The sequence below is a fragment of the Bubalus kerabau genome, chromosome 5 (genome assembly GCF_029407905.1).
Source record: "Bubalus kerabau isolate K-KA32 ecotype Philippines breed swamp buffalo chromosome 5, PCC_UOA_SB_1v2, whole genome shotgun sequence".
NCBI classification, from domain to species: Eukaryota; Metazoa; Chordata; class Mammalia; order Artiodactyla; family Bovidae; genus Bubalus; species Bubalus kerabau.
This window is the reverse complement of record NC_073628.1, coordinates 120,487,859-120,511,857: the sequence shown is the minus strand read 5'-3', so window position 1 is coordinate 120,511,857 and position 23,999 is coordinate 120,487,859. Positions and strand designations below refer to the sequence as shown.

General features: G+C 39.3%; 1 protein-coding gene and 1 long non-coding RNA gene across 4 annotated transcripts in view; both read right to left on the bottom strand.

Annotated features, from left to right (window-relative positions):
- Window positions 1–23,999, bottom strand: part of C5H1orf21 (chromosome 5 C1orf21 homolog) — a 246,881-nt gene that overhangs the window by 89,580 nt on the left and 133,302 nt on the right. The gene's annotated exons all lie outside the window — the stretch shown is intronic.
- Window positions 642–3,781, bottom strand: LOC129653346 (uncharacterized). The gene is made up of 2 exons (XR_008715074.1): window positions 3,634–3,781; window positions 642–1,416 (listed from the first exon to the last, which is right to left on the bottom strand). It is a non-coding gene; the product is annotated as an uncharacterized LOC129653346 (long non-coding RNA).

The following is a 23,999-nucleotide window of genomic DNA, read 5'->3' as shown; positions in this document are numbered from 1 at the left end:
CAGGCCATGTATGTCAAAAACAAGAAAACTATGAATAACAGTCAACTCAATAATCCTGGAAACGGATGTAAGGAAATAAAGCAACGAAGAAAATGGCTGTATTTGGGGGTATGCTTACAGTGCCATCAAGTACCACTTAATAATGAAAAACAGGAAATAGACTAATACCCAACATCAGGATTAAAGCTACGGAAAATCAATCTAAAGTACTTTAGTGTGTCCTTAGTCGCTCAGTCATGTTTGATTCTTTGTGATCTCATGGACTGTAGCCCTCCAGGCTCCTTGTCCTTGGGGATTCTCCAGGCAAGAATACTGGAGTGGGTTGCCATGCCCTCCTCCAGGGGATCTTCTCAACCCAGGGATCAAACACAGGTCTCCTACATTACAGGCAGATTCTTTACTGTCTGAGCCACCAGGGAAGCCCATAAATACTGGAGTGGGTACCCAATCCCTCCTCCAGGGGATCTTCCCAACTCAAGAATTGAACTAGGGTCTCCTGCATTGCAGGCAGGTTCTTTACCAATGGAGATACCAGGGAAGCCCAAAGTACTTTTACACATCCATTAAAATGTAACATGATGACTACAAAGAAAAATGGAAAATGATATGATGCTAAGAAAAAACTGGAATGCAGAGTTACATGTGGCTATGACTCCTGCTCTGTAGAAAACTATTACTTGTACCTGACCAAAGACAGAAAGCATCTGACAAGAATTCACAAAAATAAAAAATGTGTTGTGACGGTTGGACTTCATATCTTTTTCAATCAAATTATGAGATGCAACCACTATAACATGAAACAAAACATGGGTTGAATATGAAATGAAACACGGCTTCCCCACTCTATCAGCTATACTACCTTAGGCAAGAAACTGAACTTCCCTGAAATTAGCTTACTCATCTATAAAACGAGAAAACCATCTTTCTATCCCTTAGGAGATTAAATTAAATTACGTGATAAACACTTAGATAGCAATCACTATGTTTCTGGCACTCTTCTAACCACTTTACAAAAACTTCCTTGTTTAATCATAAAAACTATTTAAAGACGAAGGAGAAAGAGGTTCGGTAATCTACAGTGACAACAGCAAGTAACAATAATTTTCAATAGCTTTCCAATGTCCATAGGATCAAATCTAGTATTAAGAACAACTGCTAACATTTACTGTTTGCCAACATGGCATGCACTGTGCTAAGTGCTTTCCTTGCTTAATCTTCTGTAGTCCATACAACAATCCTTTGCGTGTGCGCTCGGTTGCTTTAGCTGTGTCCAACCGCCAGGCTCCTCTGTCCATAGGATTCTCCAGGCAAGAATACTGGAGAGGGTTGCCATGTCCTCCTCCAGGGGATCTTCCCGACCCAGGGATCGAACTGCGTCTCCTGCATTGCAGATGGATTCTTTACCCACTGAGTGACCTAGGAAGCCCACAACAATCCCTTAGGGAGGTACTATAATTGTGGCCTTAGGATATTCAGGCTCAGAGAGGTTGTGTAACACGCTTGTGAGGGAGACAGTCAAGGTTTGAACATGGGGCTGTCGGAATTCAGAGCCAGGGGCCCTGTTATCACAGGACAGTTCGTCCCATTTTGTTAGGACGGCGCACACAGCCTTTCAAACCTTGAACCCTGACATACTCACCTCACTCCAGATCTGGGAGAATTCTGAGTTGACACCAAGACCTTTCAGGCCACTGGCCTCTGCTCCTACTGTCCCTCAACTGGTCCTCCTCACAACTCACTCATCCCTCCTGGCTCCACCTTCCCATACCTCCAGAGGCACAATTAATTGTTCCCATATCTGCTGCTCTTTTAGTTAGGAATTTGTGCTTACAAGTCACCATGTCCCATATTGTTTTTACATGTCTTTACCGGCTTGTTTCTCACAAGTAATGAGTTTCACAACAGCAAAGACCATGTTTTATACAGTTTTGTATATGGTGTATTCCTGGCTCTCAGAACAATTTCCAGGACATGACAAAGACCGAACAACCACTTGCTAACACACACTTGCAGCAAGAGGATATTCCCAAGAATCACTTGTTACATCAAAGCATCATTTGCCGTGTACAAAGGATGGAGAATCAAGAGCCCATATTTCTCTTTTTCACAGAACTTCGATGTTAAAGGTAGTTTAGTGAAATGAGAACATACAAGGGATCAGTCTATCAGGAAAACTTCCTGGAGGCACTGAGTTTGGGTTATGTGTGTATAAGTGTGTTTACTCATTAGGCCTGTGAGCCTACACATTGGAAATTGCTGCTCACTGGCTTACTGAATCCTTCTAAACAGTAAGCTCCTTGAGGGTGGAAATGTAGGTATTCCTCATAAACTTCAAAACCAAGGACAGTAAGTGTCATGTAACTGATTAAGGAATATCTGTTGATTGATTGATTGCATGCATGGGGTTGAGACATTTTCTTTCCTTACAGTCTTGACAAGATATTTCAACTTGTAGCAAGCTCTACTATACCAGTGCAAGACAAAAAAAGAAACTTTCAATTTCATGGCATTTCTAGAATTTTATGAAAAACAAACGAGCAACTAAAAAGGATAAACTCCTTGTCCATCTATGTTGAATTTTTCTGTACTCTCTTCAATAATCGCTGTGAGTGCTAACTCTATAAAGGATTTATTTTTTCTCTGAAAACAGAACCTTCTGAGAAAGTCAAAAATGCTCCCACTTAAGCCTTCTTTAAAAACACACAAAATAAAAAGATTCATTTCATGGACATGTTCCCTCATCCTGAGATCAGTTCAGTGCTGAGGAACTATTATTAGAAAGCTCCCAGTTGAAGAAGAGGCCTTCAAGAAGGGAAATAAGATGTGGGATACTCTGTGTTCAAAGCTAATTTTAATTAGACAGGCTACTAGGGTTACTGAGATATGCCAAACATTTAGCTAATTAGCAGGCTCTTGAGACAAGAGAGCTGCCTAGAGATAGACAGTTTTTCCTCATTATGAGTGATGACAAATTCTAGTTAAACACCCATTATAAATTTGCTTTTTTTGTTCTTTCCTAAATTCCAATAACATGAGCTAATTTAAACTTGAAAATCAGACATGAAGACTAAAATGGAGACCTTTCACTTTAAACACAACGATCTAACATCAGCCGTTACACTGGAAACATTTTTAGGAAAGTAAAAAATTATTAATGTCGATTTTGATACTATGAAAAAACCTGAAATTGAAGTTAGAAAACTCCATTGAAAATTCTATGGATGACGTTCAACAAAATAGTAAAACCTGTTAGTAAACACGGAAGCACCTGGAACTCTCTAGTAGCTGTCTTTGGCATATGAGACAGATAGAAATTAAGAAAATAAAGAGGAAAACAAACTATCTTTCATTAAGTACTAAGTATATGCTGCAGTACACTAGGTGTTTTATAAAGATCATCTAACTCCTCAAATTAGGGGAAGTAGAATAATTATTATTATCCTACTTTATAGATAAGAGATCCGGGCCATGGTCTATGATCATAAGTAAGGTCATTTAGTTAGAAAGTAGTTCAGCTAGGTTTAATGCCAAAGACAGCTTTTCGTAGGCTCACTTAGATGTCATCCTATATCTGAGAAGACTTATGAATAACATAATTAGATCCATTGAGCCTTTTGGGTGTCTGGTACTTACAGAAGTGTTTTGTTCAGGATGCAAGCATGAGGTAGTTGTGCTTCTCTGTCAGTTTTTCTTTTAAAATCGAAATTAGATCCCAGGACACAATCTAGGTTTCTGAAGTCAGCAGGATTGCCCACAAGGCTTTTCACGTAAAGTGGTCCCTACCCACCCTAACACTGGAACAGGCTGGTGGTTGCAGCAGGCTGTCGTCCCCAGAGATGGCCATGCTGGTGTCTCCCATCCCCTGTGCTGTGTGATGTAAACTTGCTGCTCCCCCATCAAGAGGAAGAGCCTCGAATCTGGGCAGGCTCTGTGACTGCCCTGACACACAGAATTGGAAGAAAATCTCTTCCTCTAGGAAGCCAGCTGTCAGGTGAGAGGCTGACTACCCTCAGACCTCCATGCTGTGAGAAGCCTAAGCCACGTGGAAGAGTCAGATGTGGGCACTTGTGGATAGTCCCAGCTGACCTCATGGCAAAAACTTCCAGCCTATTTAGCTAACTATTTAGCTAAACCCAGCTGATCCACAGAACCATGAGAGAATAATAACTTGCCATTATACAGCATTGCATTTTGCCCCATAGTTTATTATACAACATCAATAGATAATCAGAACAGTGGCAGTGTTGGTTTTCTCCAGTGGGGTGAAGTAACTATTTCTTTCAAGTAACTGGGAGTAGATGTTTTGGGGGGATATATTGAAATACTATATATCCCTGACATGGCAGTAAGCAAATTTACTTTTGCAGGGTTATTCCTTTAAAGAACTGAGAGACTATGAAAATGTACCTATATAAACATTCTAAAATATCTATACTATAAACATTGAAAATATCTGATACCAGCATCAACGTTCACAGTTCTAAGGCACTTTCAAGTATATCATGTAATTTTTGCCATCCTTTCCAGTAGTCATATATGGATGTGAGAGTTGGACCATAAAGAATGCCGAGTGCCAAAGAATTGATGCTTTTCAACTGTGGTGTTGGAGAAGACTCTTGAGAGTCCCCTGGACTGCAAGGAGATCAAATCAGTCCATCCTAAAGGAAATCAGTCCTGAATATTCATTGGAAGGACTGATGCTGAAGCTGAAACTACAATACTTTGGCCACCTGATGGGAAGAACTGACTCCTTAGAAAAGACCCTGCTGCTGGGAAAGATTGAAGGCAGGAGGAGAAGGGGACGACAGAGGATGAGATGGTTGGATGGCATCACTGACTCGATGGATATGAGTTTGAGCAAGCTCCAGGAGCTAGTGATGGACAGGGAAGACTGGTGTGCTTCAGTCCATGGGGTTGCAAAGAGTCGGACACAACTGAATGACTAAACTGACTGAAACATTCTAAAACAGAGTGGGTTCTCAGCAGAATGATTAGATATATTTGGAGCTAGTTTGTCATAAGGCTGTCAAACAATTTTTATTTTTAAAAAATTTATTTGGCTATGCAAGCTCTCAGTTGCGGCACTTGCAATCTTCCATCTTCACTGCAACACGTGGGATCTTTTCAGCTGCAGCAATGTGGGATCTAATTCCCTGATCCAGGGCTGAACTCAGGCCCCTACATTGGGAGCATGGAGTCTTGGCCACTGGACCACCAGGGATAGCTCCAATTCTCATTTTCTAAAGCAGCAACCAAACACAATCTAGTTTCTATACAGCTTCAGAATGCTGATAAACTGATTCATGTTTGCATTACCTGCCAGACTCCACCTGAGCAAAGAGAATTCAGCACTAATGATTCTAAAGTTAAAAAAAAATAAAATAAAAAAATAAATAAATAAAATGTTGGAAACAGAAGGATACTCCAAAAGTACTTGTAGGTTAAGTACAGGAGAAAATAATGTTTAGATAAAAAATAAACTCTTTTCTAGGAGATGTCAGAAGGCTAGCCCAGATTTCAGCCAAACCCCTCAGCTTTTGGATCTTCTGTTTAGTTTTCAGTGTTTTGAACAATGACCTTAAGGCCAGGCAAGACAGTGAATCACGAAAAAAAAATTTACTAATGCTCAAAATCTTGTACTTAGTATCAAATAGAGAGAAAATAAAATATATTTCAAAAACCTTTCAATAACAAAGCAAGAATAAAAAAATGGCGGTGCTTGATCAATATACTCCATATTCTGGGCAATTTGGTTAACTCAGATTTTCTGTCATTAACTCCAATAATAAAGATTTTAAATTACTGCCACTTTGCTAAATAATGGGAATAGTTTCACTACAGTACTTTCATTGTATCTTTTAAAGAACTCCTAAAAAGCAAGGCAATCTGTCCACATGGCCAATGTTTTTATTTTCCTAGTTTACAAAGCCCTGAAAAGTAATTGGGCTGCACTCATTCATTTAACTCACTGCCTACAGCAGAAAGAAGTTTCCCCTGGTTCTCAACTGAGATGGACACTCGGGGAATGGTCCTTTTCCTTCCTCTCAGAGATGTGCATTTCCTGAAAAAAAGCAACTAATATTTGAGGTAGCACTGATATTGCTGTTCTCTGTAAATCCTTGTGTTTTATTTATTTATTATTTTATTATTATTATTTTTTTAATCCTTGTGTTTTAAATGCTTTTTGTAGAATCTCCTTTCCCCAAAAGTAACACATATTCATGAAGGAGGAAAACATGTTAAATGCAGAAAGGAATTTTTAAGAAAGAATAATAATCTTCTGTAACCCTGCAACACAGAAATACCCTGCCACCAGACTCATTTTTGTGGGGAAGAGAGGCTCAGTTAACACTAGCAGATTTCTCTTGTGGATTCTTTAAATGCATTTCATGATCTGATCATAAAATTCCTGTGTATGTCACAACACTGATATGACTTCTGCTTACACAATCAGGACCCTATGCCCATCTTTCTTAATGCTGATATGATTTCTTGGTTTACAAAACCCCACAAAACCAATGATAGAATAGAAAGATGCCATGAAATAAAGGGATAAAATTAAAATGAATAGCTAAAACTGGAAGCTTATGATTAAATCACACTGAAATAAAGTAGGAAGAGTACAGTGTATACATTTTATCATAATTTGATGACAAATTAAGATGTTACAACTGAAAGTTAATTTTCCATGGAAACCAATGATATGAAAATTATTATAATAACCATAATTTATACAAAAATAAGACTAAGGAGGTGTTAATAGCTAATGTTAAGTTTAAAATAAAAGCTATTTTTTTCCCATTTATCCTGGCAGGTCCATTTATCTTTGCCTTAATATAAAGCAAAATATCACTGTACTACAGAAATGTAGATGCAGAAGAGTCTAACTATTTAAGGAGTAAAAAATGTTCACCATGGTTCCAACTCAGAAAATATTGGTTTCATTAGTAGGTAATCTCGATGCACGCCCCAGACTGATAGATACCCTAAGAAGTAACTTCTGAGAACACTTTCTATGACAAAAAGTGGGACCAGTAACATCTAGTTCAAAGCGTTTCGTCTCAGTTCAGTTAGCTCATCATCCTGAGATTAAAGCAAGAATCACGAAAGTTTGGATGTTCTCAGTTCACAACACAGGGTTAACAGTGTTGAGTTTTAAACTTATTGAATGACCTAAATCTCCCAGCAGCCAGTGAAGAGATGCTGCTCAACCATATTTATATCTTTAATTCAGCACTGGTGGAAGAACTGATGAATACTTCAAAACTGTTTAAAAAATATTGCTATCCCAATTCTGTATCCTAATTAATTGGAAAGAGGCACAGATGGATGGGTGGATGACTGACTAGTAATCTGGGATTAATTTCACCTAATGTTCTGATTCCTCAAAGGTCACAATTCTTCCCATCTTATGCAATGTTCCTGTGAGCCAATACCTTGGGCCAAATTCAAATCCAGTGTAATAAAGGATGGGCCAGCTTATCTGAATAAGATCCAAGGAGGTCATTATTTAGGAATTCCTCATGAAGATATCCAGCCTTATAGTCTTACATTCACGTGTGAGAATAGAATTAACAAATTCTTTTGTCCTGCTTTTCCTCCTCCTAGGATCCAAGGAAAAGTGAAAGTCACTCAGTCGTGTCCAACTCTTTGTGACCCCGTGGACTATACAGTCCACCAAATTCTCCAGGCCAGAATACTGGAGTGAGTAGCTTTTCCCTTCTCCAGGGGATCTTCCCAACCCAGGGATCGAACACAGATCTCCTGCATTGCAGGCAGATTCTTTACCCGCTGAGCCACGAGGGAAGCCCAAGAATACTTGAGTGGGTAGCCTATCACTTCTTTGGGGGATCTTCCCAACGCAGGAATCCAACTGGGGTCTCCTGCATTGCAGGCAGATTCTTTACCAACTGAGCTATGAAGGAAGCCCCAAGGAAAGCAGAACATCAAATTCTGGCAAAAATGAAGCATATTAAATATGATTTATTCATTAAAAATTTATTAGTTTATTAGTGTTAGGTCCTGAATAAAACAAACAGGATCTCACCCTTGTGGACCTTACATCCTAAGGTATAAACACATTTTTAAAAGTGTAAACTCATTAGTAATAATAACAAAAACAAAAAGATACACAGTAGAAACAAACAAAAGTTATAAAGTTTCCCATGTGGTAAAGGGTCATGAGAAATGGACAATCATACTTCGGTGGCGGGAAGTTGGTGAAAGATTTTTTTTGGAGATAGGGTAATTTGGTGTACATATTTAAAAAAAAATCTCTGTCTCAGTAATCTGACACATAGGGTTATGTGTAGAAAATGATTAGCAATACTAAGTATTATGAAAAATTATTCACTAAAGCTCAAAATTCCCCAAGCCAGGCTTCAGCAATACGTGAACCGTGAACTTCCAGATGTTCAAGCTGGTTTTAGAAAGGCAGAGGAACCAGAGATCAAATTGCCAACATCCACTGGATCATGGAAAAAGCAAGAGAGTTCCAGAAAAACTTCTATTTCTGCTTTATTGACTATGCCAAAGCCTTTGACTATGTGGATCACAATAAACTATGGAAAATTCTGAAAGAGATGGGAATATCAGACCACCTGACCTGCCTCTCCTATATGCAGGTCAGGAAGCAATAGCTAGAACTGGACATGGAACAACAGACTGGTTCCAAATAGGAAAAGGAGTACATCAAGGCTGTATATTGTCACCCTACTTATTTAACTTATATGCAGAGTACATCATGAGAAACTCTGGGCTGGAAGAAGCACAAGCTGGAATCAGGATTGCTGGGAGAAATAACAATAACCTCAGATATGCAGATGATACCACCCTTATGGCAGAAAGTGAAGAGGAACTCAAAAGCCTCTTGCTGAAAGTGAAAGAGGAGAGTGAAAAAGTTGGGTTAAAGCTCAACATTCAGAAAACTAAGATCATGGCATCTGGTCCCATCACTTCATGGGAAATAGATGGGGAAACAGTGGAAACAGTGACAGACTTTATTTTTCTGGGCTCCAAAATCACTGCAGATGGTGATTGCAGCCATGAAATTAAAAGACGCTTACTCCTTGGAAGGAAAGTTATGACCAACCTAGATAGCATATTCAAAAGCAGAGACATTACTTTGCCAACAAAGGTCCGTCTAGTCAAGGCTATGGTTTTTCCGGTGGTCATGTATGGATGTGAGAGTTGGACTGTGAAGAAAGCTGAGCACCGAAGAATTGATGCTTTTGAACTGTGGTGTTGGAGAAGACTCTTGAGAGTCCCCTGGACTGCAAGGAGCTCCAACCAGTCCATTCGGAAGGAGATCAGCCCTGGGATTTCTTTGGAAGGAATGATGCTAAAGCTGAAACTCCAGTACTTTGGCTACCTCATGCGAAGAGTTGACTCACTAGAAAATACCCTGATGCTGGGAGGCATTGGGGGCAGGAAGAGAAGGGGACAACAGAGGATGAGATGGCTGGATGGCATCACTGACTCGATGGACATGAGTTTGAGTGAACTCCGGGAGTTGGTGATGGACAGGGAGGCCTGGCGTGCTGCGATTCATGGGGTCGCAAAGAGTCGGACACAACTGAGTGACTGAACTGACTGACTGAAACTCTTAGTTATATTATGGTATATTCAAATGGTATATTCACAGTGAGTCTAGGACAGGTCCAGTTTTTATACGTAAATTTTATGATGGAGAATGGTTTCACACTGACAGACAAGTGCTGAGAACAGTAGAACGCTCCCATATAACCTAGGTTCGGTTTCCTCTATTAGTAACATCTTACATTAGGACAATTTGTCACAATTAATGAACCAACATCGACAAGATATTCAGATCTCCGTTTTCACTTAGTGTCCTCTTCCTGTTCCAGGAGTGCAGCCAGGACACTACATTTAGTTGTCACGTCTCCTTAGGCGCCTCTTGGCTGTGACCGTTTCTCGTTGGTTTTGATGACCCTGAGAGTTTTGAGGAGTACTGGTAATTTTAGACTGTCCCTCCACTGGGATTTGTTCGATTTTTTTTTTCTCATGATAATACTGAGGTTGTGGGTTTTGAGGAAGAAGACTACAGAGGTCATTTTCATCACATCATATTAAGGGTACATGTTATGAACATAAACCTAAAACTGTGGATGTTAATTTTGATCACCTGGCCAGGGTAGAGGTTGTCAGTTTTCTCCAGAGTAATGTTACCTTTCTTCCTCCATATCCACAGTGTATTCTCTCTAAAGAAGTCACTATGCACAGCCCACACTTAAGAAGTAGGAAGTTATGCTCTGCCTCCTTAAGGGCAGAGTAATACATAAATGATTTAGAATTATTCTGCATATGAGATTTATCAACTCTTCTCCATTCATTTATTCAATTACTTATATATGTTAGTATGAACACATGGATCTTTATTTTTATAATTTGTATACAGTAAATGCATTGCAGACTACTCCAGATTAATAGCACAATCTAAAACTACATGATTAATTTTGTTGCTTAAACTGTTTCAGCTTTGGCCACTGGGGACTCTTTCAGTTGGCTCCTGTGTCCCTTTGACACTCCCACCATCGTGTGTATGTATTGTTAGCACTTCCTGATTTGGGTACTACAAAATGCTCCAGGATCATCTTACATATCGCCCAGCCCTATAATCAACCATTTGTTCAAAAAGTTTTGGTTCCTTTTCTGGAGAATGGTTGCTAGAAATAAGATCAGGATACTGGCTATGCTTGTTGGATCTGGAGTGTCATTATCTCTGTCTCCTCAGCTGAGAGAGCAAGAAAAGTGTGTGTGTGTGTGTGTGTACACATGCATATCTATACCTTAACATACATATATATCAATAATATATGTATATACATATATGTATACAAATACACGCATAGCCATACATTGTGTGTGTATGTTTTTAAGTGAGTATACACATATCTTGGAGGAGGGCATGTCAACCCACTCCAGTGTTCTTGCCTGGAGAATCCCATGGACAGAGAAGCTTGGCAGGCTACAGTCCATGGGGTTGCAAAGAGCTGGACACGACTGAAGCAAAGTACCATGCGCACATACACATATCTATCAATATTTCTACACGGATCAATCTAAAGCTATATTTGGCTAAACGTTAATTCCCACTGATGTCTCCAGCTCTAATCCAGGGCCACTGATGCTTCTAGCCACCTCCCTTCCAGCAACCTCTCACTCCAGTAGTGAGAAGCCTGTCTCTACCACCCAGCATCCATGGATTCACTAATAACAGTGTGTGCAGAATTGTTCATTCTTTGCTCCACTGCAAAAAAAAAAAAAAAGTACTATGCTTACATAAAGTTTCTTTTACTTTTAGTCCTATAGTCTCCATCCATCCATTCCAAAGTTACTTAGGTCAGCCTATCCCTTCCCCCTTCAGCGAGGTTATTTCATATACTTATGATACTGTTAGATTCTTTTGTCAATCTATATTCCATCTTGGGATCCCCTGGCCACTTAAAAATTTTTTTTTAATTTGCAAACATTAAAGTTCACTTTTTTGGTTGTAAAGTTCTATGAGTTTTAATAAATGCATAGTGTCATGTATCTATTACCATTAGATTACCAGCATAGTTTCACTCCCCTTAAAACTCCCTTGTGTTTCGCCTACCCAGCCCTCCTTTCCCCTCAAACCCATGGAAACCACTGATTTAACGCTTCAGCCTTTTTCATATGTCATATAGATAGAATGATATCATATGTATGGTACCCTTTTGACTATATTCTTTCACTGAGCAATGTACACTTAAGACTCATGTATGTTTTTCATGGCTTAGTGGCTCATTTCTTTTTTTCACTAATACCTTATTGTGTAGATGTACTATGGGTTGTTCACTCACCACTGAAGGGCATCTTACATGCTTCCAGTTTTTTGGTGATTCTGAACAAAGCTACTATCAGCACATGAAGATTTTTGTGGGATTATAGTTTTTCAAATATCCTAGAAGCATGGGTGTTAGACATATGGTAAGACTATGTATAGCTTGGTAAGAAATTCAGGTCCATTTTTGTTCAGAAGACTATACTTCTATGTATTTAGCATAAAACAAACAGTTGTGATAGGATCTATGACTGATTTTATTTATGTTTTTATTCATTTTTATATTTTTTCCAAGATGTTTTGAAGTAATTCAAGCGAGCAGTACATTTCTAATCAGGGAAAAATTCATTTAAAAAGTACAATTAAGTAAGAGAGTAACAGGAGGGAACCATATGCAATGGCTCCATGTTGTTTCATCTTGTTTCACTAGACCCCCAGCTCTGGCCAGCGGGGATGCTCTGATGTGAGCGTACGTACTGTGAGTGCTAAGGCACCACACGGACTGTAAGGCATTTCACTGTAATGAGATTCTTTATTCTTTGCCTACAGCTGGCGTTTCCGGCCTTTCATTTCAGGCTCTATGTAACTCAGACTCAGGCAAAGGAAAGGAACCCTGCTCAGCATTTGGGAGACTCAGATTCCCATCACTGCCTGCACTCCACTTCTAATAAGGAACCTTCTGTCTTGTTCCTTTTTTTTTTTTTAATTTTTTTAAATTGAAATGTAGTTGATTTATAATGTTTTGTTAGTTTTAGGTATATGGGAAAGTTATTCAGATATATTAATATATATGTGTACATATTATGTAGACACATATATGAGAAGTGAAGTTGCTCAGTTGTGTACGACTCTTTGCAATCCCATTGACTGTAGCCTACCAGGCTCCTCTGTCCATGGCATTTTCCAGGCAAGAGTACTAGAGTGGATTGACATTTCCTTCTCCAGGGGATCTTCCCAACCTGGGGATCGAACCCATGTCTCCCGTATTTCGGGCAGACGCTTTACCCTCTGAGCCACCAGGGAAGCCCACACACACCACATATATATACTTTTTAGATCTTTTCCCTTATAGTTGTTACGAGATACTGAATATAGTTCTCTGTGCTATACAGTAGGTCCTGTTGCTTATCTACTTTATATATAGTAGTGTGTATATTTTAATCCCGAATCCTAATCTGTCCCTCCCCAATTTTCCCCTGTAGTAACTGTAGGTTTGTTTTCTGTCCGTGAGTCTGCGTTTCCGTTTTGTAAATAAGTTCATTTTTATCATGTTTTCAGATTCCATAGATAGGCGATGTCGAGTGATATTTGTCTCTCTTCTGCCTTGTTTCTGAGACCAACCTTTAACCTCATCTTACAGTTTTAGTCACCAGATTCCTGTTTTGTTTCTGGCTGAAGTGCCCTCAACTGTACAAATCCATAACGTATTAAAAAAAAAAAAAAAAAGGTTTGCCTCCAATCAAGCATGCCCTCAAATGATCTAGTTATGAGCAGAAGTTTGTCAGTAAATGAAAATCTGCAGTATAACATCATACTCTGACATGAACAAAAAAATGAAGCCAGATCATTAAGTTTTAGAAAATATATCTGTCATTACCAGTTATTTTAATTTTCAAAGAAGGAGGAAACTTGGCATCTATTATCATACAGAGTAAATAAATTAGATGCATTGTGAACATGAAGCAGCAGTAACAATGGCATCATCATGTATCTATTATAATGTTGACAGGCTAAACAATGCATTCTCTCCTTTCCAAAGAAGATGCATGAATTTTTTATTCCTGGTTGTTTATTTCTATCTTTTCTGAACGACAGGTATAGGTGAGTCCTATATCTCTGTTAATATTAAGTATTAATTACAAAGTCTATCAGAGGAGACACTACTCAAAGCCCAGACTCCTGGAAACATTATCACGGTTTCTTTTGATACTCTCACCTCTAGGGCATAAATCATTAATTTTGGGTGAAGCTACCTCACTGAGTTTACCAACCGAGGAGTGAAACTTATATGCTTTGGTTTTATTTTTAGCATCACAGGGGAGATAATAAAGAAATACAAACAACCTGCAGAAAAGACACATGCTTGTGTTATTGTTCTAGATATGGTCACTGGTGTGAGCTGTAGGGGGTCTTCTCACTTGTCACTCATTTCCTCCTACTCCACTATTGTATCTGGACCCTTTGAGTAAAAAATGCCCATTCTAAAACAGTGAGACAAATAAATCCAATGTCTAAAACGACCATGTGGATTAAACAGAATCAGCGTTTGAAGAGGGCATCTTTCCATTCTGTATTTAAAAATCATGGTATGGTTCTTGGAAAAGAGGCCAAAATTTTAAATAGAAAAGTACAGTTTGTTATACTTCCCAAAGTTAAACAAGGAAGGTTTTAAAGGATAAATCAGAAGCTATGCTTTACTGGGCAGAGAAGGTCAAGACAACACTTTGCATCCAAGGAAGGCATATTTAAAAACGATCACATTTTGCAACAATGCTGGGAAAAGGGAAGTTATTATCAACACCCTCAATCTTCAAATCAGGTGAGCAGAGGTCTGCTCTATTTATTCTGTAGCTGCAAACTGGCTAAAGAATGTGGCTGTCTGTAAACCAGAAATTAATGTGCTGGTTTATTTAAAAAACAGCTAACACACATTAACTACCCAATAAACACTTCACAATGTGCTCCATCAGTCTCCTAATCCACTCACTATTCACGTCACGTCCCTGAGCTTGGCTCATACGATTCCTTCTGCTCAAAACCCCTTTCCCCTCCTCATATACCAATGAAAACCGCTTTCATTCAAGACCCTGCTGCAACGCCAGCTCTCTGTGAATCTCCTCAGATCTCCCTACCAGGGTCCACTGTTCCACTCCCATTTTCCCAAAAGACTTCATTAGGGCCTCTATTAGAGACTTGGTGTATGTGTCTGTCGCCCCTTGAGCTTCCTGAGTTATATCAATACCTCATTAATTCTTTTTTCCATCAGCACCCAGATAATATCTAGCTGACAGTAAGAACTGAGTACACTGAAATAGGAATTTATCCAAGAGATATGCTGTAAAAAACTAAAAATAGAGTTAACATAAGATCCTATAATCCCACTACAGGGCATACACCTGGACAAAACTATAATTTGCCAATGTTTATAGCAGCACTATTCACAGTAGCCAAGTCATGGAAGCAGCCTAAATGTCCAATGACAGATGGATGGATAAAGATGTGGCACATATACACAGTGGAATATTACTGAGCCATAAAAAGAACAAAACGATGCCATTTGCAGCAACATGGATGGACCTAGAGAAACACTACTAAGCGAAGAAAACCAGAGAAAGACATATCATATGATATTTCTTGATATTATATAAATTATTTTAAAAATTATATAAAATTATATAAAAATTATTTTTAAAATGATACAAATGAACTTATTTACACAACAAAAATAGACTTTCAGGCATAGAAAACAATTGTATGGGTTGCCAAAGGAAAGGGAAAGTGAGGAATAAATCTGAAGTCTGGGATTAATGTATACACACTACTATTTATAAAACAGATAAACAATAAGGGCCTACTGTACAGTACAGGGAGATATATTCAATATCTTATAATAACTTATAATGCAAAAAGGTCTGAAAAAATATGTCTGTACAACTGAATCACTTTTCTGTACATGTGAAACTAACACAACATTGTAAATGAACTATATTTCAATTTAAAAACTGGTTCTAAAAAAAATGATATGTTGTACCAGACCCCTAACACCATTTTTACCTGCCTATGGTCAGGTCAATGTATTAGTATGGAAAAGAAGAAAAGCTATTTGAAAGAGGGTTTCAGTCATGTTCTGCTACGCTTAGCTGTTGGAATGACAAATAGTAGCTGCTCCAGAAACCAGTTCATGGGTTTCTATATCTCTTGGGTACAGGTATCCCTTGCTTTTTCAAAGTTTGCTTTATACCACTTGGCCTTTACAAAAGAACTATGTGGAGATTCCTTAAAAAACTGGAAATAGAACTGCCTTATGATCCAGCAATCCCACTGCTGGGCATACACACTGAGGAAACCAGAAGGGAAAGAGACACGTGTACCCCAATGTTCATCACAGCACTGTTTATAATAGCCAGGACATGGAAGCAACCTAGATGTCCATCAGCAGATGAATGGATAAGAAAGCTGTGGTACATATTCACAATGGAGTATTACTCAGCCATTAAAAAGAATACATTTGAGTCAGTTCTAATGAGGTGGATGAAACTGGAACCTATTATACAGAGTGAAGTAAGCCAGAAAGAAAAACACCAATACAGTATACTAACGCATATATATGGAATTTAGAAAGATGGTAACAATAACCCTGTGTACGAGACAGCAAAAGAGACACTGATGTATAGATCAGTCTTATGGACTCTGTGGGAGAGGGAGAGTGTGGGGAGAATTGGGAGAATGGCATTGAACCATGTATAATATCATGTATGAAATGAGTCGCCAGTCCAGGTTCGATGCACGATACTGGATGCTTGGGGCTGGTGCACTGGGACGACCCAGAGGGATGGTATGGGGAGGGAGGAGGGAGGAGGGTTCAGGATGGGGAACACAGATATACCTGTGGCGGATTCATTTCAATATTTGGCAAAACTAATACAATATTGTAAAGTTTAAAAAAAAAAAAAAAGTACCTGTTTTGGATGCTGAAAGAAATCTGAAGAGGATTTTTGTTATTAGGGGAAAAGGCAAAAATAGGAAAAGAACATTCAGCATTTGTTTTGCTCGAGTTTTGTTAGAAAGGCAGTGGGTCCCCCACACAGTGAGAGTGGCACCACCAAGCTCCCTTCCGGGGAACTACACTCAGCATCTCAGCACGAAGCTGCTGCAGTTTTGAACCGTGTCTGTGAACATCTGTGCTGTACCTCAATTTATTGTGTGCCTCCATTAGCAAGATGTGCCGTAAGGTAACTGCTTTTTCCCTTTACACCATTCCAGCTTACAGGCTTCACAGCAGCACTACTCTCAGACAGCAGGGGGAAACTGGACACTTTAATACTGCCCTTTCTCTATGAGAGAACAAAGTGTACTATGATGATATAGGGCTTCCCTGGTGGCTCAGACGGTAAAAAATCCACCTGCAATGCAGGAGACCCAGTTCAGTCTCTGGGTAGGGAAGATCCCCTGAAGAAGGGAATGGCTACCACTCCAGTATTCTTGCCTGGAGAATTCCTTGGACAGAGGAGCCTAGCGGGCTACAGTCAGACACAACTGAGAAGCACACACACACACACACACACACGATAATATGTCTTTCTTCAAGGGGAATAGGTATTAACTCTTACTTGGAACCAGAAGAATGCTGTTTGTTAACTTTGTTTCCACCTGAAGTAGCAACTAATCTCAGAAACAAATCCAGGTGTCCTTTTAAGTAAGGACAACAATAATCATTATAATTTGTGTTGGACTTTATGTTTACAAAGCACTTTGTGGGCCTTCCTTTGGTCTCATAATATTCTGTTCCTTAATCAGGAACTTTGTTTCTGTTCAACACTTAAATCTTAGAAGGTCGATTTAACAAATCCCTCATCCTTTCTACTCCCATTCTACTCTAAAGTAAATTAACCACAGTGCCAGGAGAATCTTTAAGACGCTGAATGTGCCTGGCTCAAGTAACACAAAAATACTAGTTGGACAAAGGATGATTTCCAAGATCAGCGAAGAGAGAGCATTCTTCCTTCCCATTCCCTCTGTGTCACAACACACGAAAGAGGATGGAATCCCCAAAACTGAAGCTCACGTGAGAGGTTATTCCCTTCAGAAACGTCTGAGGTCCTGATGCTGTCTCTTGTTGTCTGGAGGAACATGAGGCTGGTGTCATTGACACAGGCATGAGAGAACAGGAAGCGAGAATGAGACCACTCACTGAGCTAGAAGCTGGGAATCTTTGGGGATGAGTCTTGTGCTGAAGCGACACTTATGAAGCTGCTTGAGGGTAAGGTCTCTCTTGTCTAAATCAGATGCTCTCAGGACCACCCTCTATCTTCACTCTGGTTTAGGAACCAGGACTCCTTCAAGTCCAATGCCCCACCTTCACAAGGCATTCCAGGCCCAGCCTGAGCTCAAATCCCATCGGCACCTTGAAGGAAGGAGGGGAAAGGGGAGAGGGGGTAGGGGAAGAGAGGTGCTTTGTAAAGCTTGACTCTATGTCTGTAATACTAGCTTGACTCTTGTCAGTTTATTTGCCTTATTCTCAAGAGTGCTAGGAATGTTTAAATGACTTGGGAGATTGGTTCAATTCAGTCATGGTCTTTTGCATTATTCGGCTTCCAAAAATAATTACTTGACCTTCCATTTGAGACAAGCACTCAAAAGATAAACAGTTATTCCTAAGATCACCAAGAACAACCTTTAAACAGAAAAGTCAAGTTTGCTATTATATTAGCTGCTCTACAGTCATGGGATAAGTAAACATAGTTGTATTTGTTAAAAAGACGACTTTAAATCAACTCTTTGAGGGTTCCTAATTATGAGAGTGTCTAGATGAGAAGTATATATTTTATTGTGCTTCTCAGGTGGCTCAGTGGTAAAGAATTTGCCTGCCAATGCAGGAGATGCAAGAGACGCAGGCTCAATCTCTGGGTTGGGAAGATCCCCTGGAGTAGGAAATGGCAATCCACTCCAGCATTCTCGCCTGGAAAATCCCATGGACAGAGGAGCATGGTGGGCTACCATCCATGCGGTCACAAAACAGTCAGAGACTACTGAGCATAACACAGCACATATACCTTATTAGAATAAACATTATCGATCAAAGTTTACAATGTTCATTCACATGCCTTTTGTTCCTCACAGGCGTAGAGTGATGGTGGTCTTGAGCACTTAGTTTTCTTATCGATCTACAGGTACTGAAGAAACTGCAGACTGCTCTGGTTTGCTTCAGGCTATGTCAGTCCAAGGCTTTGGAGAACACCAGCCTCCTCCGGAGGACTGCTCCAACCATGGCATATTCTGTGGGTCAGGGCTACTTCCCAGTTCTCGCCAGCCTAACGCCAGTGCTCCAGAGAAAGCTCTGGTAGGTTTCTGGAACATTTCCTTTTATCAAAGATGTCTCCTGACCTCTGGGCCTTCTTTTCTGCCACTGGATGTCCTGACATTTACTGGAAATGTAACGCACTGGAGACAGGTATAGAAGCTCTAACAAACTCAATAGGCGGGAAGAGGGAGCACCAAAAACTTGCTTCCATTCTCCTTTTCCACTAAAGCCTATTAGAATGCTCGATTTTTTATCTTGTCACTTGATTGTACTCAGGAATTGGTGACTTAGAAAAGCATGTTTCAACTCAGTCTTTATTCTATGGATAAGACTGAAATCAAAATTTACCCACCCATGACATGTGTCACTTGATAGAAAAGAGTGTTCTTATTTATACAAAGATATCTGGAAATAGTGAGTCCAAAACTATTATACATATAAATCTAGGAAATATATACCAAGAATCCAAACCCAACCTCCCCCACAAAACCCCCCAAAAAACCAGCATCAAATGATTGAATGCAGAGTTCAAAAGAATAGCAAGGAGAGATAAGAAAGCCTTCCTCAAAGATTAATGCAAAGAAATGGGGAGGGGGAGGGAAATACAATGGGAAAGACTAGAGATCTCTTCAAGAAAATTAGAGATACCAAGGGAACATTTCATGCAAAGATGGGCATGAAAAAGGACAGGAATGGTAAGTACCTAACAGAAGCAGAAGATATTAAGAAGAGGTGGCAACAACAGACAGAAGAGCTATACAAAACAGATCTTTATGATCCAGATAACCATGATGGTGTGATCACTCACCTAGAGCCAGACATCTTGGAATGTGAAGTCAAATGGGCTTTACTTAGGAAGCATCACTACAAACAAAGCTAGTAGCAGCAATGGAATTCTAGTTGAGCTATTTCAAATCCTGTAAGATGATGCTGTGAAAGTGCTACACTCAATATGCCAACAGATTTGGAAAACTCAGCAGTGGCCACAGGACTGGAAAAGGCCAGTTTTCATTCCAATCCCAAAGAAAGGCTATGCCAAAGAATGTTCAAACTACTGCACAACTGCACTCATCTCACACGCTAGTAAAGTAACGCTCAAAATTCTCCAAGCCAGGTTTCAACAGTATGTGAACTGTGAACTCCAGATGTTCAAGCTGGATTTAGAAAAGGCAGAGGAACCAGAGATCAAATTGCCAATATCCGTTGGATCATCAAAAAAGCAATAGAGTTCCAGAAAAACATCTACTGCTTTATTGACTATGCCAAAGCCTTTGACTGTGCGGATCACAACAAACTGTGGAAAATTCTGAAAGAGATGGGAATACCAGACCACCTGACCTGCCTCTTGAAAAACCTATATGCAGGTCAGGAAGCAACAGTTAGAACTGGACATGGAACAACAGACTGGTTCCAAAGTGGGAAAGGAGCACATCAAGGCTGTATATTGTCACCCTGCTTACTTAACTTATATGCAAAATGCTGGGTTGGATGAAGCACAAGCTGGAATCAAGATTGCTGGGAGAAATATCAGTAATCTAGATATGCAGATGACACCACCCTTACGGCAGAAAGCGAAGAAGAACTAAAGAGCCTCTTGATGAAAGTGAAAGAGGAGAGTGAAAAAGTTGGCTTAAAACTCAATATTCAGAAAACTAAGATCATGGCATCTGGTCCCATCACTTCAGGGCAAATACATGGGGAAACAATGGAAATAGTAACAGACTTTATTTTGGGGGGGCTCCAAAATCACTGCAGATGGTGATTGCAGCCATGAAATTAAAAGACGGTTGCTCCTTGGAAGAAAAGTTATGACCAACTCAGACAGCGTATTAAAAAGCAAAGGCATTACTTTACCAACAAAGGTCCGCTAGTGAAAGCTATGGTTTTTCCATTATGGATGTGAGAGTTGGACAATAAAGAAAGCTGAGCACCGAAGAACTAATGCTTGATTGCAAGGAGATCCAACCAGTCCATCCTAAAGGAAATCAGTCCTGAATATTCATTGGAAGGACTGATGCTGAAGTTGAAACTCCAATACTTTGGCCACCTGATGTTAAGAACTGACTCATTTGAAAAGACCATGATGCTGGGGAAGCTTGAAGGCAGGAGGAGAAGGGGACGATATGAATGAGATGGTTGGATGGATCACTGACTCGATGGACATGAGTTTGAGCAAGCTCCGGGAGTTGGTGATGGACAGGGAAGCCTGGCATGCTGCAGTCAATGGGGTCGCAAAGAATCGGATACGACTGAGTGATTGAACTCAATTGAAGGGAGAACAGCTCAAGAATGACAAATGTTAATCAAGGAAAATATGAGCATGTTTTGGTATACAGTGAGAGAGAAATCCTCAAAACTAAAACTAGAATGTTTTTATTTATCTTTAGAGATGCAAGGGGACTGAATACTGTCAAGACTGGCATAATTTACTCTTAAATTATTTATATGCAAAACTATTAACCTACATAAAAGGAAGCTGGATAGTCCTTGAGTTTCCTTGAGCTCTTTGAGCTTGTCTGCTATTAATCAGATATCAGGGTATGGTAAAAAACTGAGGATATTTAAGATAGTGAGAAAATGAAATAATCCTATTTACATTACAGATTCCAAATATCCAAGTTGTTACTGGAGTTTTCTTGTTATTATCCCCCTCAAAATAAATTTCAAATCACACAAATAATATACTTGTATTTTCTTTTATAAGTTGAAGCGCCAATACTTTGGATGTGAAAAGCCAACTCATTAGAAAAGACCCTGATGCTGAGAAAGATTGAAGGCAGGAGGAGAAGGGGACAATAGAGGATGAGATAGTTGGATGGCATCACCAACTCAATGGACCTGAGTTTGAGCAAGCTATGGGAGATGGTGAAGGATAGGTAAGCTTGGTGTGCTGCAGTCCTTGGGATCACAAAGAGTCAGACATGATTGAATGACTGAACAACAACAATTTTCTTCGTGAAAAAAATGAAAAAAAAAATTAAATAGAAAGATAAAAACCCCCTTTTCCAACATGCCCAATCCTTTCTCATTCTTCCCACCCAATCCAACTCCACTGCTGAAACAGCCAACAGTGGTGTTTTCTATGTTTTAGTACGCATTCCCCTCATTACAATACAAATTGTATTAGGCTACACCATCTGGACTGGAAATTAAATGATAAAATGAGCTAAAGTAGGGCAATATAAAAAAATGTATATATACATTAAGCATGCTCTTTGCTTTAAAATACACAGTTGTGCATTTCCCCTCCCAACTTCTGATATAGGAACAAAGTTTCTCAAGTAAGGGATCACTGTCAGGGGCCATACATATACTTTCTGAATTAGCCACACCCTTGGAATGTACATTGAAGACTCCATGGTTTGGTATCTTAAGTGAAGTGAGACTGTAAAAGCCTCATGAAATACTCTGAGTGCAGAATTTAATTTAATTTAGCCACAAGTTTTTAGTAATGTACCTTCATCAAGATTTTCTAAAGCATTTAATTCTTACAAAAAGAGCTCTCTTTCCACACTTGTGTTTCATTGGTTTACATGTTACTTAACTGAATTACATAATTACAGTGACATTCAACCAGTATAAACAGGTTTGGAAAGCATCACATTGGCTCTTGGAAAGCACATATTTAACTCAGAGAGCAAAAGCACAGAGGTGTCCTAGAGAGTAGCCCAGCAGCCATCCAGTGAGCCCACTCTGGACTGAAGTCAGCACTTTTTAGTCTTCTAATGCAGCAAGTTGGGTAAGGGAGTAAGTAGTCTCTCTACTAGTGATGTGGAACACCTTTTCTTATGTTATTGCCTAACATCCACTACTGTGAACCATCTGTTCATTTCATTTACCTATTTTTCTAGTGGATTATCTTTTTCTTAATTATTTACAAGTGTTCTTCAGAAATCTCTGTACTAGTCCTTTGACTTTTATGTCATAAATATTTTCTCCCAGACTGTTGCTAACCTATTAACTACTTCTTTTTGTAGTTGACTGTCATACAAAGTACTTAATTTTGATCTAATGAAATAAACTATTTTTCTTTCTTCATAGCTTTTACTTTCTATGTTTTAAGAAAGCCCCCTATTCTAAACATATTCACCTATGTTCTTTTCTAATACTTCAATAATTTCATAACTCCCGATTCCAGATGAGGAACTTGAAGTTCAGAAGACTCAGATATTTGACCAAAATTCTAAAGCTAGAAATAACCTAAGATCCATATTGATATATGTTTATATATAATCTCCAAAGCCAATGTTACTACTTTATACCACCTTCCTGAAGAAGGAATTAAAATCTGAGAGAACTAAAGTGAAATACATGGGTGCTCAACAATGGTGAAAATTGCATGAATGCACATCTTTGTACTGATTACATAAATTACTGATAAATAAATGATTCATCATCAGCTACAGAAAACTTGCACAATCTCTGCCATCCATAGAAAATGTGGTCAAAGTGCCCGAGCGACCTGGAAATCTAAATACTATTGAGCAACTACTAGATACAAACTAATAGTTGGACCTAGAGGTCCAATGACTCTTATTCATATATTCCTCCATCCACTGAAGCAAACAAAAATATACTGAATACCTAACATGTTCCTGGCGACAAGTTCCACACACTCATGGGTGTGGACTTTGCTAGACTCCTTTGCATGGATATTCTGAAAGTTCCTAAATCTTTGCTAGCTCAAAACCAACCTCTACATTTGCAATGGACCTTGAGTTGTGGTCATGGAGGTCACATGCCTTCTATCTGCTACCAGAAAGTGAGCTCCTTAGGGTGAGATTTACATCATATGCCTCTGAAGCCCCCAAAGCACAGAGCTTCTAAGACCCTGGTGGCAGTACAGGTGCTCTGTGACCGCACTTATTACACTGTCATATGAGTGAAGGCTTCACTTTCTGTCTTGTGGACCATATCTGATCTTTCAAGGGTGAGCAAGAATGAGTAATGAATAATGAAAGAATGAACACTTTGTATTTTCATCAAACACAGTCTTCCTAGTAATTTTATCATTTCCTTGAGGTCACTAGTTATTCTCATCACCACTGGTCATCTTTTCAGATGTCACAGTCTTGTTACTATCATTATCTCCTGATTCTTCGGTCTTCTTTTAATGCTGGCAATGAGCTGTCAAATTCTGTGGCTTCTATT